Here is a 14,288-nt window from a genome sequence, read left to right on the forward strand (position 1 = left end):
ATGAATTTATTTCATCTTAGAGCTTACAGGATTCTGGCTGCAGGACCCGACCAGAGACCAAGTTGCTTACTGGCTTATTTTCCAGGCTGTCAGCCCTCTCTTACACCTCCTAGGACTACCTGGCCAGGGGCAGCACTGTCCAGTGTCCAGTGAACTGAGCCCTCCCACATCAATCATGAAAATGCCCTACAGACTTGCCTATAGGCCAATCCGATGGAGACATTTTCTCAATTAAGGGTCTCTCTTCTCAGATGATTCCAGACTGTGTTAAGTTCACAAAGAAACCTAACCCCACAAGGACTCATCTGGTCATGGACGTGTGTGTACCTGTGAGGGCGTGTGGAATGTGCAATGGTAAGAGGCCAGTAAATGGTGGAATGAGACACAGCGACATAGGCCTGGCATTGGTCATTGCGGAATCTTGGACAGATATCCCAAATGCCCAGGGGAAAAAGATATCTGATCTCAGAGTCCAAGGCATCAAGTGCCCCAAAGAGTGCTTCCAGGGTCTGAAGTAACACACAGGGCCCCGCATAGCACACACTTGCTGTGGGCCTGTGTCCAAACACCAAAGGCCAGATCATAGCGGGCACAGGCCTGCCTCTGCCTCTCAGTGAGATAACTCAGAATTAAGACAGGTAGTGAGCAGCTTCTAGTACCTCAGAAGGTAAAGTTTAACAGAGAAAAATTAGAGGGACCTAGGTTCCTCCTCAGAGAGAAGAAATGAGAGCCATCCAAGTGGCAAAATGGTAAGGCGGGACACCGGGCCTCGGCACCTCTGCTGCCTTGGCTGTGTAGCTTTGTGGGCCTCCTGGGCTCTGAGTCTCTGCAGCCCCGTATCTCAGGTGAGGACTTGTCCCTGGTCTCTAGGCTGTCATGCTAATGAGATAAGGGCCAGCATCAACCCGACAGCATACCCCTGCCTACTATCACCCCCGTGCCCTACATACGATATATCTTCTCTGAGTCCACACACATCCCCCACTGTGCCTCTTGCACCTGCCCACCAGTCAGGACGAGCTGGGAAACTGTCCCCAATTCTGAGACAGGAAAATCACATCTGCAGGAACATGTGGCAACTCCTCCAGGACATGGAAGCACTCCACACACCTGTGGCCAGCCTCTCCCCACAGCTCCCCCTGGTGTCGAGTTCTGCCTGCCTGCCTGCAGGCCCATGGGTTCCTTGCTCTTAGCTTGCCTGGGCTCAGGGAGTTGTGTGGAAGAGACAAGGGGCCAGAGCAGCCCCAGGAGGGTGACACAGGGGTCAGGACCTGACCCCATTGGCTGCCCCTGAAGCCCACACTCAGAGCAGCTTACAGTTAGAAACCACCGGAGGGAAAACCACAACCACAGCAGGTCTGGGCCCCAGCCCTAAACCTGCATGCAGGCCACAGTGCTACCGGCACAGGGGAGCCATGGTCTTTGTGGGCTGCCATGGGCTACCCAACAGTCGTTCAGGGGTCAGATCACTTTGCTCTGCGTTCCTGGGACAGAAATGAGGGCAAGGCCCTGCTCATACCCACTGAGCTCTCCTCCAGAGTACTCGGACCCCAGATAGGAAACAAGACAGGTGAGCTAGCTAATATCTGCTTCCATCTCAGTGTGACCCTGAGATAGGCTCTGGGCACCCGACAGTGCTGACAGTGAAGTCGGGCTGCCCCACAGCCCTGCTCTGTCTGAGCAGTCTGAGAAGACTTATAAAGCCCATGCAAATAGGCCCAGGTCCACAGGCCCCAAAGAAAGGACAGTAGTTCAGCCCCAGGCTTTGCAGGCCCAGGACAGCAGGGGTTATCCTCACAGCACTCCACAGGGAGCAGACGGCCTCCCATTGTTAGGGGCTCTCAGTCTCTGTCCTGCTCCTCCAATCTGTCTATGAGGAAGAGAGTGAAACAGAAGCGTCAATCTCAGCTCACACACTTCTGAGAAAGACTGTCCTGTCCCAGATGTCAACACACTGCATTAGCCTTGTAATTATAGTAGCTCATTTTGTTCCAGGGTAGCCCCGGGAAGTGTTTTCCAGATGAAGAAATCAAGGTTCAAAGACAGTGACTTACTCAAGTAAGTATGGGTAAGTGGTGGGAAGACTTGAATGTGGGCCTGTTGGAAGCTGTAACTCATGTTCTTTCTAGGCTAGGGAAAGATGAAGAGAGGAGAGGGCAGAAATGGAGACAAATACGGCAGGAACAGCACAGACACTTACGAGGCCAGAAAAGCAAGGTAAGAATGCGGAACCCCAAGCTTGACGGCCTAGCCTGCAGGGCACTACTCCTCTCCTTTACACAAGGGAGTACAGACCCCTGAACTGTCTTTCCTCCATTTTTGAAGACCTGGGCAACTGGCCCAGGCCCCTCTCCTTGCCAGAGGCCAGAAGCCTTGAGGTGAGGAAGGCCAAGCCACAGCAGGCAGGTCACCTTCTCCAGAACAAACAGACACCTGTTTCCAGCCAGCCCCAGGCACTGAGAGAGGCTGGCCTCAAGGTGACCAGGGAGGCACTGCTGGCATTCCCACTGGGTGGCCCCAAGTGTGGTGAGAAGAGCAGAGACGGATGTGCCCACGTCCTTACAGCACAGAGGGGAAACTGAGAGCAAGGTTCACATGAAAGGTCCCAGCTCTCACAGGGGTCCCAGCTCTCATCAGGTTCCCTCTACCCCAACCTGATTCTGGCTCGCAGGCCACAGGGTCACATCCATTGGACAGGGGGAGAACCTTGGGCTGAGGATGGAGAAGAGGGGCCTAGATCAGACCGCTACACAAAATGCGAACAGGCTCAAGAAACAGCAGCTCACAGCTCAAGGTCCTGAGGGGTTGTCTGACTTCTTCCACAGACCCTGGGCGCTGCTGACCCTCGAGGAGCCCTGGTCCTTCCTCACACAGCCTCTACTACCCACACCTGCCTAACCTCAGACTGGCACCCACTGCCTGCCATGGAAAGTTTCACCTACCACCAAGACTAGATGCAGATGTTGGCAAAATGGCGCCCTCCTAGGGCTGCCATCCTACCTGGTGTATAGATCTGGGAGGGCAGAAAGAAGGAGAGAAGAGCCAACACGGGGCTGTCAGGGGACAGGGGAAGTGGTGTCGAGCCGGTGAGTGGAGGTGGCTCTGCAGTTGTACAGAGCAGGCGCAGATATGAAGAGCAACCGGGCGGGTCCTGTGAACAGGCGGGATGCTACTGGCTAGGAGGCTGACCTCCATGACAGAATTCTCTGACAGAACCAAGTCAAGGAGGCCGCGGGCTTCCATAATTCAGAAGACAGGCCCAGCAGGAGTTGCAGGACAGGGGGAAAGAAAGCCTTTACTAGAGCCCATGGTCTCAGGTCCCGACACAGGAATGTCTTCCGTGGGACTGGCCTCAAGTCCATGCCAGGGCTCCTTCCACCCCTCCCTCTCTCCACGGGACCGTTCCCACCCATGTCCTCCGCCACACTCTTCAACACTCTGCTATCCCAGCCCAGTATGCTCTCCCAGCTGGCCTCTGCCCACACACACACAAAGCATGGCACCTTCTCAGCTAGCACTGCTCTTAGAAGCCAGAGGCCTCAGCCTGGCATTTAAGGCTCCCCACACCCTGGCCCCATCCTGTTCTCCATCTCAAAGCCCTCTGGCTGCTTGGCACTTCACCTGCCAGCCCCAGTGAACCCAGCATGTCCCCTTAGTCAGAATGGCTTTCTTCTTGGGTATCTATCTAGAGAGTTCCAACAGCCAGGCCTGGGGGTCTTTTCCCACTCCCGAGCACGCAGCTGCTCCCCTATCGGGATGTAAGCTGTGCCTCTGCCTTTGGTATCTGATAACTTGGGTTTGTTGTAAGTGGGGCAGTGTCTCTGTCAATAGCTTAGTCATCTCAGCCCTGGCTACCTGAAGTCCACTCAGCAATCCCACCGCTAAAAGCCGGCGGCAGAGCTCAGTGGTAGAACATTTGCCTGGTATACATAAGACCCTGGATTCAATACTTAGAACCAAAACAAACAAACACATGAACAACAAGAACCCCCCCCCACACACACACACACACACAACATGAAAATCTAGATTAAGTGCATGCAAGTGTGGTGGGCCATGTCTGTCTGCAATCCCAACACTAAGCAGGATTGGGAATTCCAGGTTAGCCTGGGCTACAGAAAAACCCTGCCTCAAAAACCAAAAGAATTCCAAACACATTCCATTGGAATAGGAAGTGGACACTGGGTGGCATATTCGTACTTTCTCAACGTACAAAAGTTGGGCTTTTGAAGAATCAAGTGAAAGCTGTGGTCTTCTCACAAGAAAACGCGCATGCTTATTTTTCTATACACGAGTCTGCACACAACAGGGTGGGGTTGGGGCCACAAAAGACTACCTCAGCTGCTGCCAGCCAGTGAGTGGCACAGCCAAGAAGGCTGACGGAGCACACAGCCTGGAGGAGGGCTAAGGGACTGAGTAGGATGAAAGCAGGGTTTGGGGGCGAAAGGGCTGAGGTAGAAACGGGGCTACAAAGGTCTACTGGCTGCAGTGTCGGGAGGATCTTTAGCCTCAGTGATATCACAGCTGGCTGGGTTCCTGGCTGTCGATGGGCCCACAAGCCCTCTGCCAGCACACATGGAATAGGAGCTCTTCAAGGTACAGCCAGTATCAGGCACAGAATTGTGGTCATCTAGCTGGTCCCCGGATCGAGGCTCTCTGAGCTCAGCCAAAGGGATTGTTGCAGGAACCCATGAGGAAAGAAGCAAAGGCCTTTCATGGCCCAAGAGGCTGTGAGGAACCAGAGGGGAGAGGGGGTATCCAGGACTCTTCAAAAAATGGCCACACATGTGCAAACTGACTAGACTAAACACAATCGGGTGTGGGGAGTTTCCATCAAAGATAGACACACAGAGAAATGTACACAGCCCTAAGACGATATAGTGCATGCACAGAGGGACACCTCCCACTCACATGCCAACACAGAGCCAGGTATATGTGCATGCACAGACAGACAGACAGACAGACACACACACACACACACACACAACACATAGTGTGATAAGCCTAATATATAATATACAGTTGGGCAACAGACACACTGTAAGCCAAGAGATGAAGCCAGAGGCCTGGAAGGACCTTGCATACCTGATTAGGTTCTGGCACCAAGCGTAGCTCTTCCTGTCACAATACGCTTGGGCACAATGACTGGGGAGAAAAGGAGGGACTGGAAAGGACAGCAAGGAACCAGGCCAGGATGGGCTTGCCTCTTCAGGAGGTCCAAAGAGAAGTCCAAGGTGTGGAAGGGAAGGGACAGGCTGGTCAGGCGCGTCCTAGGACAGGCCTTAGCTAGCCTCCTCACCTGCAGGCCCCTGGGGAAGTGAGCCGAGGCTGAAGCTGGAGCTCACAGGTGGCAGTCACAGGCCTGGCAAGTGAGGGGGACTTTAAGCGCTGTGGTGGGGGCACATGATGCCACAGATGTCCTCCATGAGCCCCAGGCTTACACTGCATAAGATGACCAAGAGGTTGAGCAATTAAACCAAAGCCACAAAGCCAAAAGGGGTGGGGGTGGGGAAGGGCACAGGAGGGGGAGGGGGAAAGTCTCCAGCCCAGACTTAGACCTGTCCATCAGACTTGTAAGGGGGAGGGGCTATGTTGTATATTGGGGACAGCGCCTTTGGCCCCTAGATGCTGGTCCCAAGCCCATGTCTTGTGCTATCTCGCCCTCCCCGCCTTCTCAGTGAAAGTCCCCAGAACGCTCAGAGTCCTAACTGTAAGCTGTGTTGTGCCCGGGAGAAGGCAAATGGCCATTGTTTTTTTGTTTTTGTTTTTTTTTTTTTTTTTTGCTACCTGTCTGTAACCTTCAAGATGGCAGGGGCAGAGGAGCAGTCACAAGGTGTGCCATCCCCATCACAAGTAATTCATACAAACCTGGTGAACTCAGGCCTAAACGGGCTGGGCGAATGTAGTTCAGAATGTGGCCACGGCTCTTTAGTGTGCCCATCTGCAGTATAGCACAGGTCTTTCCCATATGCCATGCTGAACGCAGGACCCGGAACGAGGCAGTGGTAAACACAGAAGCTGTCAACCCTGCTACACTCATACCTGGCCCTCTCTCTCCCACTCATCTCCAGTTGTCCTTAGTCCTCTTGGGGTTAATCCAGCTGAGGCATGCCCTGGGCTTCCGGCCACTCTAGGATCCCACCTAGGCTAGTGTAGTAGAGTTCACGGGCAGAGCCCAGGTCCGCTGCAGCTGCTCACAGTCTAGCAGTCTCCTTGTCTTGATACTCTCTTAGACCCTAAGCTTTCTCTGCAGAGCCCCTGCACCCAACAGCCCCACAGTCCACACCACAGACATCTGATCCAGCCTTGGCCTAGTGCTGGCCTGTTTACCCAACACGGCTATCGATGTGCTCCAAAGCTTCCGTGGTTGTTGTGAAAACAGCGGCTCAGAGACCACAGGCCTGCCCTCCTGGCCCTAGGCAGGGACCTTTGAGAGACAGCTGTTCTATCTTACACCTGAAGTCTTTCAAACTTTCCCCACAAAGGATTTTCCTTCCTTTCCTTCCCAATCCAGCTTTAGACTCTCAGGTCTCACTTTGGACCTGGAACCCTGCACTGTGTGAGCTTACATGCCCACCTGGCCCTCCAACCTCACCACATGAATGAGTCACCTCAGCCCACGGCGGCCTACCGATGCCCCACTTCATGCGTCCTCATCTGCCAGGAGTGCCCACACTCACAGTCCTCAGGCCAGAAGCCTGGGGCCTGTCTTCTGCTTGCCTGCCCCACTCTCCTGCCTAAGCAGTCCCAGATGCTAACCCTCCCTGGCCAAAGTGCTGACTCCAGGGGTCCCAAGGATAGGCAGCCCTGGAAGAGGGCTCACCACCCACCTCCTCATTCTAAACCCAACGTCCTACAAGGTTTAGAAAGCAGAGGGGAGTCGACGGGAGCCTAAGCAGCTGGCTGTGGGCCACCTTTCCATCTCTTCAACCCTGGCTCTGAGATCTATCTTCCTCACACTGAAAGGGAGCGAGGGGGCTACAAGCGGCAGCAGGCTGTGCAGTGAGAGCCTAGCTCCTCTGCCCTGGGCTCCTTCTGAAGAGGACATGGGACCCACGGGATGAGTACAGCTTGTCCCAATGCAGACTAATGGTGGGCGCAGAACTGGAAGAATGGAGGGAGTCAGAGACCCGACCGACTTCTCAGCTGGGCTCCAGGCCAGACACCAGGCCAGTCCTAGTTCATCAAGCAACAGTCATACTATTAGTGTCACTAGCTAGATTTGCATAGTTATTCTGCATGCCTTCAGCTCCTGCTATGCTGTTTTCAAGACAGTGTTTCTCTGTGTAGCTCTGCTTGTCCTAGAACCCGAGTTGTAGACTCTCAACACAGATCCGGCTGCCACTGCTTCCAGAGTGCTGGGATGAAAGCCGTGTACAACCGTTGCCCAGCCAGTTCCTGCTATTTTGCATCCACTCTCTTGCTTCTCAAATAGCTCAGAGAGGTAGGTACAAACAGGATTTTGTCAGAGGGAAACCAAGGTCCTGAGCACAGGAACCACTTGCACAGGCTCATCCACGTAGGCGTGGTGCTATCATCCACGTAGGTGTGGTGCTAACGGAATGCAGGAGAGTCACTGCGCCCTCAAGGGGCTGTGCCCACGGGTGCTGGAGCCCCTGGGCTTCAGCTCACAGTCTTGGACGAAAGGAGCTGGGTCATGGGGCCTCAGGACGCTTATTGTTCCTAGGCCCCTGTCTTCTACCAGAGTTCCAGACAAGCCTGGACAGTCTTGGTAAGGATGGCCTGGTCAGTTTGGTCTAACCCACAGCAGATCCTGCTCCCCTCACAGGCAGAGTTGGGGTGAGGCAAGTTATGGGCGGAGCTGGTCAGTCCCCCTCTGAAACCACTTCCTGGGTAGCCCAGAGGAAGTGAGTGTCCAGAAACATCTTGGACCAACTGGGTCTCTTCTCTGGGCCCAAGTTATGGAGAGTGGACCCCAGGAGAAAAATGGCAACTGGCTCCAGAGTTCAGCAATTCTACTCTCTCCAGGCAGAGCGTCAGGACAGGGCAACTGTAGGTCCCCCACTGGCCTATGGTCACCTTGGCCCCATGACCAAACAGCCCACTCACTTCCTCTTCTGTGGCAGAAGCCACAGCTTGCAGCAGCTGACAGGACCCCTCCTCCACACGTGTGCCCCTATCTCCAACGCCAAACCCTGGTGAGCCTTGGGGCCTGGGTCATGTGTGCAGACACCCCTCCAGTGTGGCCTAACTTCCTCCAGTCCTGGTCATCTTTTTTCTTTCTGTTTTGTTTGCTTTTTTTGGTTTGGTTTGGTTTGGTTTTTTTGAGGTAAGGCTTCTCTGTGTAGCCCTGGCTATCCTGGAACTTGCTCTGTAGAGCAGGCTGGCCTCAACTCAGAGAGCTCCAGATGTCTCTTTCTCCCAAGTGCTGGTATTAAAGACATGGGTCACCACCACCCAGCTAGCCCTGGTGATCTTACCCATGCTTGGGACTTCATTCTCAGGGGACAGACTCTGGTTGTCAGAGTGGGTAATGATCTTCATGTGACCCAGCACGGGCACACGGTGTGACGGGGTGTGACGGGGTGTGACAGTATGACGTGGGTGAACATTCATAGCAGGGAGCCTTTGTGTGGTGTCTGAGTGTGTCCCTTGAGGAGATGCATGTGGACAAGAGTGTGCTTCTGTGTAGGCAGTGTGTGCCTGAGGCAAGTGTGTCTAGTGCGGCTTGCCTTTGTCTCCCTCCCTTTGTGGGCACGTGCACGTGCGTGCCTCTGCCAGCCAGCCAGGTAATGCTGGAGCTTTCAGTAGTCAGGCTCCAAGGCGAATGAAACTGAGGCTAAGTGATGGGAAGAGCTGGTCTCCCCGACTTCAGGAAGCTGAGAACCCCCCCACCCCCCAGCAGATCAAGTCCTCCCCTCCAGGAAGACACAGTGAAGAGCCAAACCTTGCCCCATCCCCCACTGGAGTGAGAACCCTGACCACCTCCCTCACCACACTGAGGAAGCGGCAAACACCCCCACAGTAACTGTGGCTAGTATCCTGGAGAATAGGAATGGGGGTTGATGAAGAGAGATTCCTGGAAGGAGATCATCCTTGCTAGCCTGTTCCAACACTGCCCAGATTCCAGTATACACACTCATACCCCCATACACGTGTGTGTGTGTGTGTGTGTGTATGTGTGTGTGCCACACACACAGACCTCTGCTCACCGGGGCTCCTCTAGTCACACACACAACTACTTCCTCCCTCCCTCCTCCTTTCTGTCTCTTCCACCTTTCTTTTTCTGTTTGTTTTGGGTGCTGGGGTTCTACCAGGGCTTCACACACACTAGGCACACTACACTCCCACAGTGCTACAGCACCAGATTCACAGGACTTTATTGCAATAGGAACTCAAAAAAGCAAGGCTGGCCCCACAGGGGAAACTGCTAACTTTAGAGACTCCTTGCCTTCTCTGGCATTTCTCAAAGACTGAATCAGGAGGCTGAGGAGATGGAGGGAGAACCAGGAGGCCACTCAGTCCTCCTGGGAGACTCCATTCTATTCCCCAGCCAGCATTCAGTCCACCACAGAGCATGCGTGAGCCTGTTGCCTTGTGACACGAGAACAGTTTGAGGAACCATGGAAAAGTTGATACCCCCTCCCTAACCCCTGGTTTACATACTACTTTCCCTCCAACTGACCAAAAACAGTGTCATCGCTCCTTGGCCCACGAGGACTGGCTGGTTCCAGTCCTCTGAGCTCCAAGGCCAAAGCCACAGCCAGGTGTCAGGCAGGAAGCCCTTCATGTGCAAAAAGCGAAGGGCTCCTCCCCTGGACACTGCTTCTCAGTCAGAATGTGCCAGGATCCAGCCAGTCCCACTGGAAGACCAGTGTCCTGAAGAGGAAGGGCGCCCTGGCACACTGCCCATCTCCCTGAGATGACCTATCCTACCTGGGCTCCCAGCTCCTGCTCGTCCTGCCTCCTGTTGGGCTGCGGCTACTCACTAACCACCAGAAGTAAGCAGGCCCAACGCCCTTGCCTGGGCCAATTCCCAGCAGACCTGTAGGAACAGGAGAAAACAGCTGAGCTGGGAAGCACGGCCAAGCAGGCCCAGCACCAGCCGGCCTCCACACGGACAAGCAGGCCCCAGCACCAGCCGGCCTCCACACAGACAAGCAGGCCCCAGCACCAGCCGGCCTCCACACGGCCAAGCAGGCCCAGCACCAGCTGGCCTCCACACGGACAAGCAGGTCCAGCACCAGCCGGCCTCCACACAGACAAGCAGGCCCCAGCACCAGCCGGCCTCCACACAGACAAGCAGGCCAGCTCAGCTCTGCTGGGCAGAAGGAGGTCAGGTTCCCTGGACTCGACTTTCTCTTTTGAGAATGGCCATTAGGCCCAAATTCTCTTGGGAACCAGCCATGTGTCTCTTCGATGTTAGGGTCTAGAACACTGTGTCCCTTGCCCTTAGGATGACATTTCTAGCATGGTAAGGAAACCGTGGACTTGGTTTGACCCTCCTGTCAAGGAGGAGGCACTAAAGGTTTCGAAGTTGCAGAGTGCAGTCAAGCACCAACCTCCTGTGTGTGTGTGTGTGTGTGTACATATATGTATATATATGTATATGTATGTATATGTATATATAGATATATAGGGGGTTCTCACGTAACCCAGGCTGGCTTCAAATTCACTATGTAAACTGGGTAAGCCTCTTTTTGAGAGTGGTTCTCTGTGTATCCCTAACTGTGAGATCCCCTTTCTCGGCCTCCTGGGTGCTGGAATTAAAGGCATGTGTCACTAGGCTCAGCTCTAAGGTGGCTCTGAGGCCTCAAGACGTGTCCTGCTGGCTCCTGTGCTAGAGTCACAGTGAAGGAAGCGATGGCCAGGCTCTGTGGAACACACCTGTAAGCCTAGCTGCTCAGAAGCCTGAGGTTCTGAACATAAAAAGTGAAAGTTCAAGGATAGCCTGGGCTACATGGAAAGTTCAAGGCCAGCCTGGGCAACCTAATGACACTCTGTCTCAAAACTTAAAAAAAAAAAGTTTAAGATGTAGTTTAGCCATGCTTCCAAGTAAGACCTTGGGTGCGATCTTCAGTACCACCAAAGAAGCCAGAGAGATGAGAGAGTAAGAGATGGATAGTGACCCATCTTAGTCCTTGTTTTGTAGTCTCAGGTGATTCTCCTATTACTGTTGCACCATTATACAGCTGAGAAAACTGAGGTCCAGAAATATCTTGAACAGGAGGAATGGCAAAAGCAGCATAGTGCGCTGGCCTAGGTTTCCTGGCATTTCCAAAGGTCCCGCTCTCCCAACCAGAGACCCCACGGCTACTTCCTGGAGGTGGCAGCAGCCTCGGGCTTTATCTTCCCATTAGTTCTTCAAGTTAAAACTCCAACTAGCTGTGCCAGATAAACGGTGTCAGAGCCCTGCAGTAGTCACAGTTCTGAGTCACCCCCATCCCCCCCAATATGGCTACAGAGACTGGGGGCCAGCTGGGTGGGGCTGAGCAGGGCTGGGGCCTGACACTGTGAAGAAGCCCTCCTTGCAAAGAGCCTCATCAGGGAGACAGAAGAGGCAACCTACACACCGGGTGTGGGAAATATGGTTGGGAACTCTCTGGGTTTTCATTCATCCCAGAGTCCAGAATGGGACACACAGCTAGGGACAGGCCCCACATAAGCCTTTACACATGCACCACTCTCTGTGTAGCCAAGACTGCTGGAGAGCCACTAACCTCTGAGCCCTCCCATTCTCCATCCCACAAAGGAAACTCAGCATCTCGAGGCCGGGCTGGGGACTCCTGCTCTTCAAGGGCATAGTAAGTATCTGACTCCATTGCTTTTTGGTCCAGAACCTGAGTCTCAATTATACCGCTATAACCCCAGGACCTGTCCATCTCTCCAGGAGCCAGGGCTGGGCTTGTGCATGCCAAGCACATGCCCAGTACCTCCTGATCCCATAAACCCATGGGCAGCCGGGCACTCGGCCTCCCTCCTCACCTCCTAGCACACCCCTCCTATTATCACCTACACTCAGCCTCTCTGTTACCCACAAGCCCCATCACTCTTCAATACATACCCGCAGTTTCATACAGTCAGACTGTGAGTCTCCTACCAGTCACCCTCTCCCACCAGAGTCTCATACTGCCATGTCTCATCTTCCACAGTCCTGTCATATACTCACACCTTTACAATATCATATAAAGATACTGTCACTGACACACACACACACACCAGCTGCCCTCTGCTGGCCTGTTCACCACACCCGAGCCTAATCCATAGCAGGAATGAGGAAACCCGGTCCCTTCCTTCTGGAGGAGCTTGGTCACAGAAGATCAGCACAGAGGAAGAACCGAATATGACACTTACACACAAGCCTAGGGGGTCGGCACACCAATAGTGTGGACTCCCACGATTAAAGGACTGAATGCGTTCATGGCCAAAGGGTTATCCTGATCTAATGCACAGACTTTTGGGACACCCAGGGATGCAGCTACATGAGCAAGTCAAGGCACAAAATACAGACGGGAAGCCTCTATATACAAGACATGATTATGAAGTTGCATGGGGCACACTCAAGCCTCAGAACACGCAGGCAGCCATATAAGTACATGCAAGTCACACGTGAAAAAGGACACATTCACAGGGGAAGTCCCACTATGACAAATAATACACAAGGAGACAAGATACACACCATACCCACAAGTCCAGACACAGATACCACAGCAACAGAAGCCAGACTCCTCCGAGGGCCTAGGGTAGGGGCCAAAGGAGAAAGTAATCTCCCCCACTCCTTCTAAATCCTCCAGGTTCGAATGGGGTGATTAGTGAGGCTCCCTTCTCTCCCCTCCCCTGTGCCGAGGGAGTTGGGGAAGTGGGAGCAGTTGTGATGGTGCTCCCTCTCCACTGCCAGCCAGCAGGGCAGGGCATTCCAGTCACTGCTGTCCTCATCACCTTACTGGGCCCCCAGAGGGGGTGGCGTCTCTCTAGTGGGACAGAGACTGACAGCACCAGGCAGAGGCTACCCGGGGAAGGGGCTCAGAGGATCAGAGAGGACAAGGGTATGGTGGAGGCTGGAGCCACGCCCAGCCCAGAGACAGATGGAAAGCCAAGAAAGACACCGAGACTGAAAGAAGAGATAGGGCGAGGAGGCGGCGCCGCGGGAGTCCGTCCGCCCGCCCGCCTGGGACCCAAGCACTGGAGGCTAGGGAGACCGCCGCCCGGCGGTGGAAAGGACGGGAGACTAGACTGGCAGGGGCGGGCGGGCGGGCGTGGGCTGGGGGTGCGGCTCTGGGAGGGCTGGGTCGAGGGGACAGCGGGTCTGGTGGGGGTGGGGAGACGGAGTACACGGACGGCAAGGGGCAAACAGACCTGGCCTGGGAGCAGAGGACCAGGCAAGAGGGGGTGGGGACCGACGAACGTGCAGAGGCCCCAGGGAGATTGGAGAAGATCGGAAGGACCCTCGGCGGGGCTGAAGACACACGGGGTGGGGGGTGGGGGTGTTAAAGATGCTGGGAGTAGTCGGGCCTGGGCTCCAGCCGTCGAAGAGAGAGTCAGACCGACCAGGGTACAGAGGCACCGGCGGGTCTCCGTGCTCGGCGGGACTTTGGCTGCTCGTGGCTCAGTTTCTCAGTTTCAGAACCGGGAGCCAGTGAAGGAAGAGGGGAAAAGCTACCGGCGAGGGAAAGGGGGGAAAAGGCCGCTGCGCCCTCGAGTTAACTCGGACCCCGCGCCCGGGCCCAGCTCACACTCACCTCTCGACGCAGGGCCAGGCGCCAGGGGTCCCGGCGAGCCGGGGTCGGTCTCGTGGCGCGGCTCTCCCGGATGCGCGTGGACGGGGAGGTCGGCACAGATCTGATCAGGACGGGCCCGGAGGCCAGTGGGGACCTCCCGGGTCCCGGCACGAAGGGTAGATGTCCGGGGGACGCTCGCGGGATCCCCGCGGCCGCCGCCTCCTGCTCTGGCGCCGCAGCACACGGAAGTGCGAGGGGGCGGGACTGCGCGACCTCACCCAGGTGCCGGCCCCGGTCCCGCCCTCACTCAGGACCCGCCCCACGGGCGCCCGCCCCTTCGAGGCTCCGCCCACGTGAGCTGGGGGTCCAGCGAGTCTCAGTCTCTTTCACTTGCTGGTCCTTCGGTTCCCAGATCTGTTAGCCGTCTCTGGCTCTTGTGGCGCCTCGCCTGCCAGTGGCACACATGTCATCCCATCTCAGGGGACTATTTTATAGAGGAGGACTCCGAGGCCAAGTTGGGGGGCACAGCACACACAATGGAGCCCAGCAGGCACCGGCGGGGCTTCCCCAACTACTTGCGCCCACGCCCGGGACTCCCCACTGGCCAGC

General features: G+C 55.2%; 1 protein-coding gene across 1 annotated transcript in view; it reads right to left on the minus strand.

Moving 5' to 3' along the window:
- Prkcd (protein kinase C delta) overlaps positions 1–13,941 on the minus strand; it is a 31,064-nt gene extending 17,123 nt beyond the window's left edge. Inside the window, exon 1 of the mRNA XM_052189984.1 lies at positions 13,701–13,941. The gene's annotated coding sequence lies outside the window, so the exon portion shown is untranslated. The remainder of the gene's footprint in view (positions 1–13,700) is intronic.
- Between the last annotated feature and the right edge of the window lie 347 nt (positions 13,942–14,288).

The sequence above is a fragment of the Apodemus sylvaticus genome, chromosome 8, assembly GCF_947179515.1.
Source record: "Apodemus sylvaticus chromosome 8, mApoSyl1.1, whole genome shotgun sequence".
In the NCBI taxonomy this organism is placed as follows: domain Eukaryota; kingdom Metazoa; phylum Chordata; class Mammalia; order Rodentia; family Muridae; genus Apodemus; species Apodemus sylvaticus.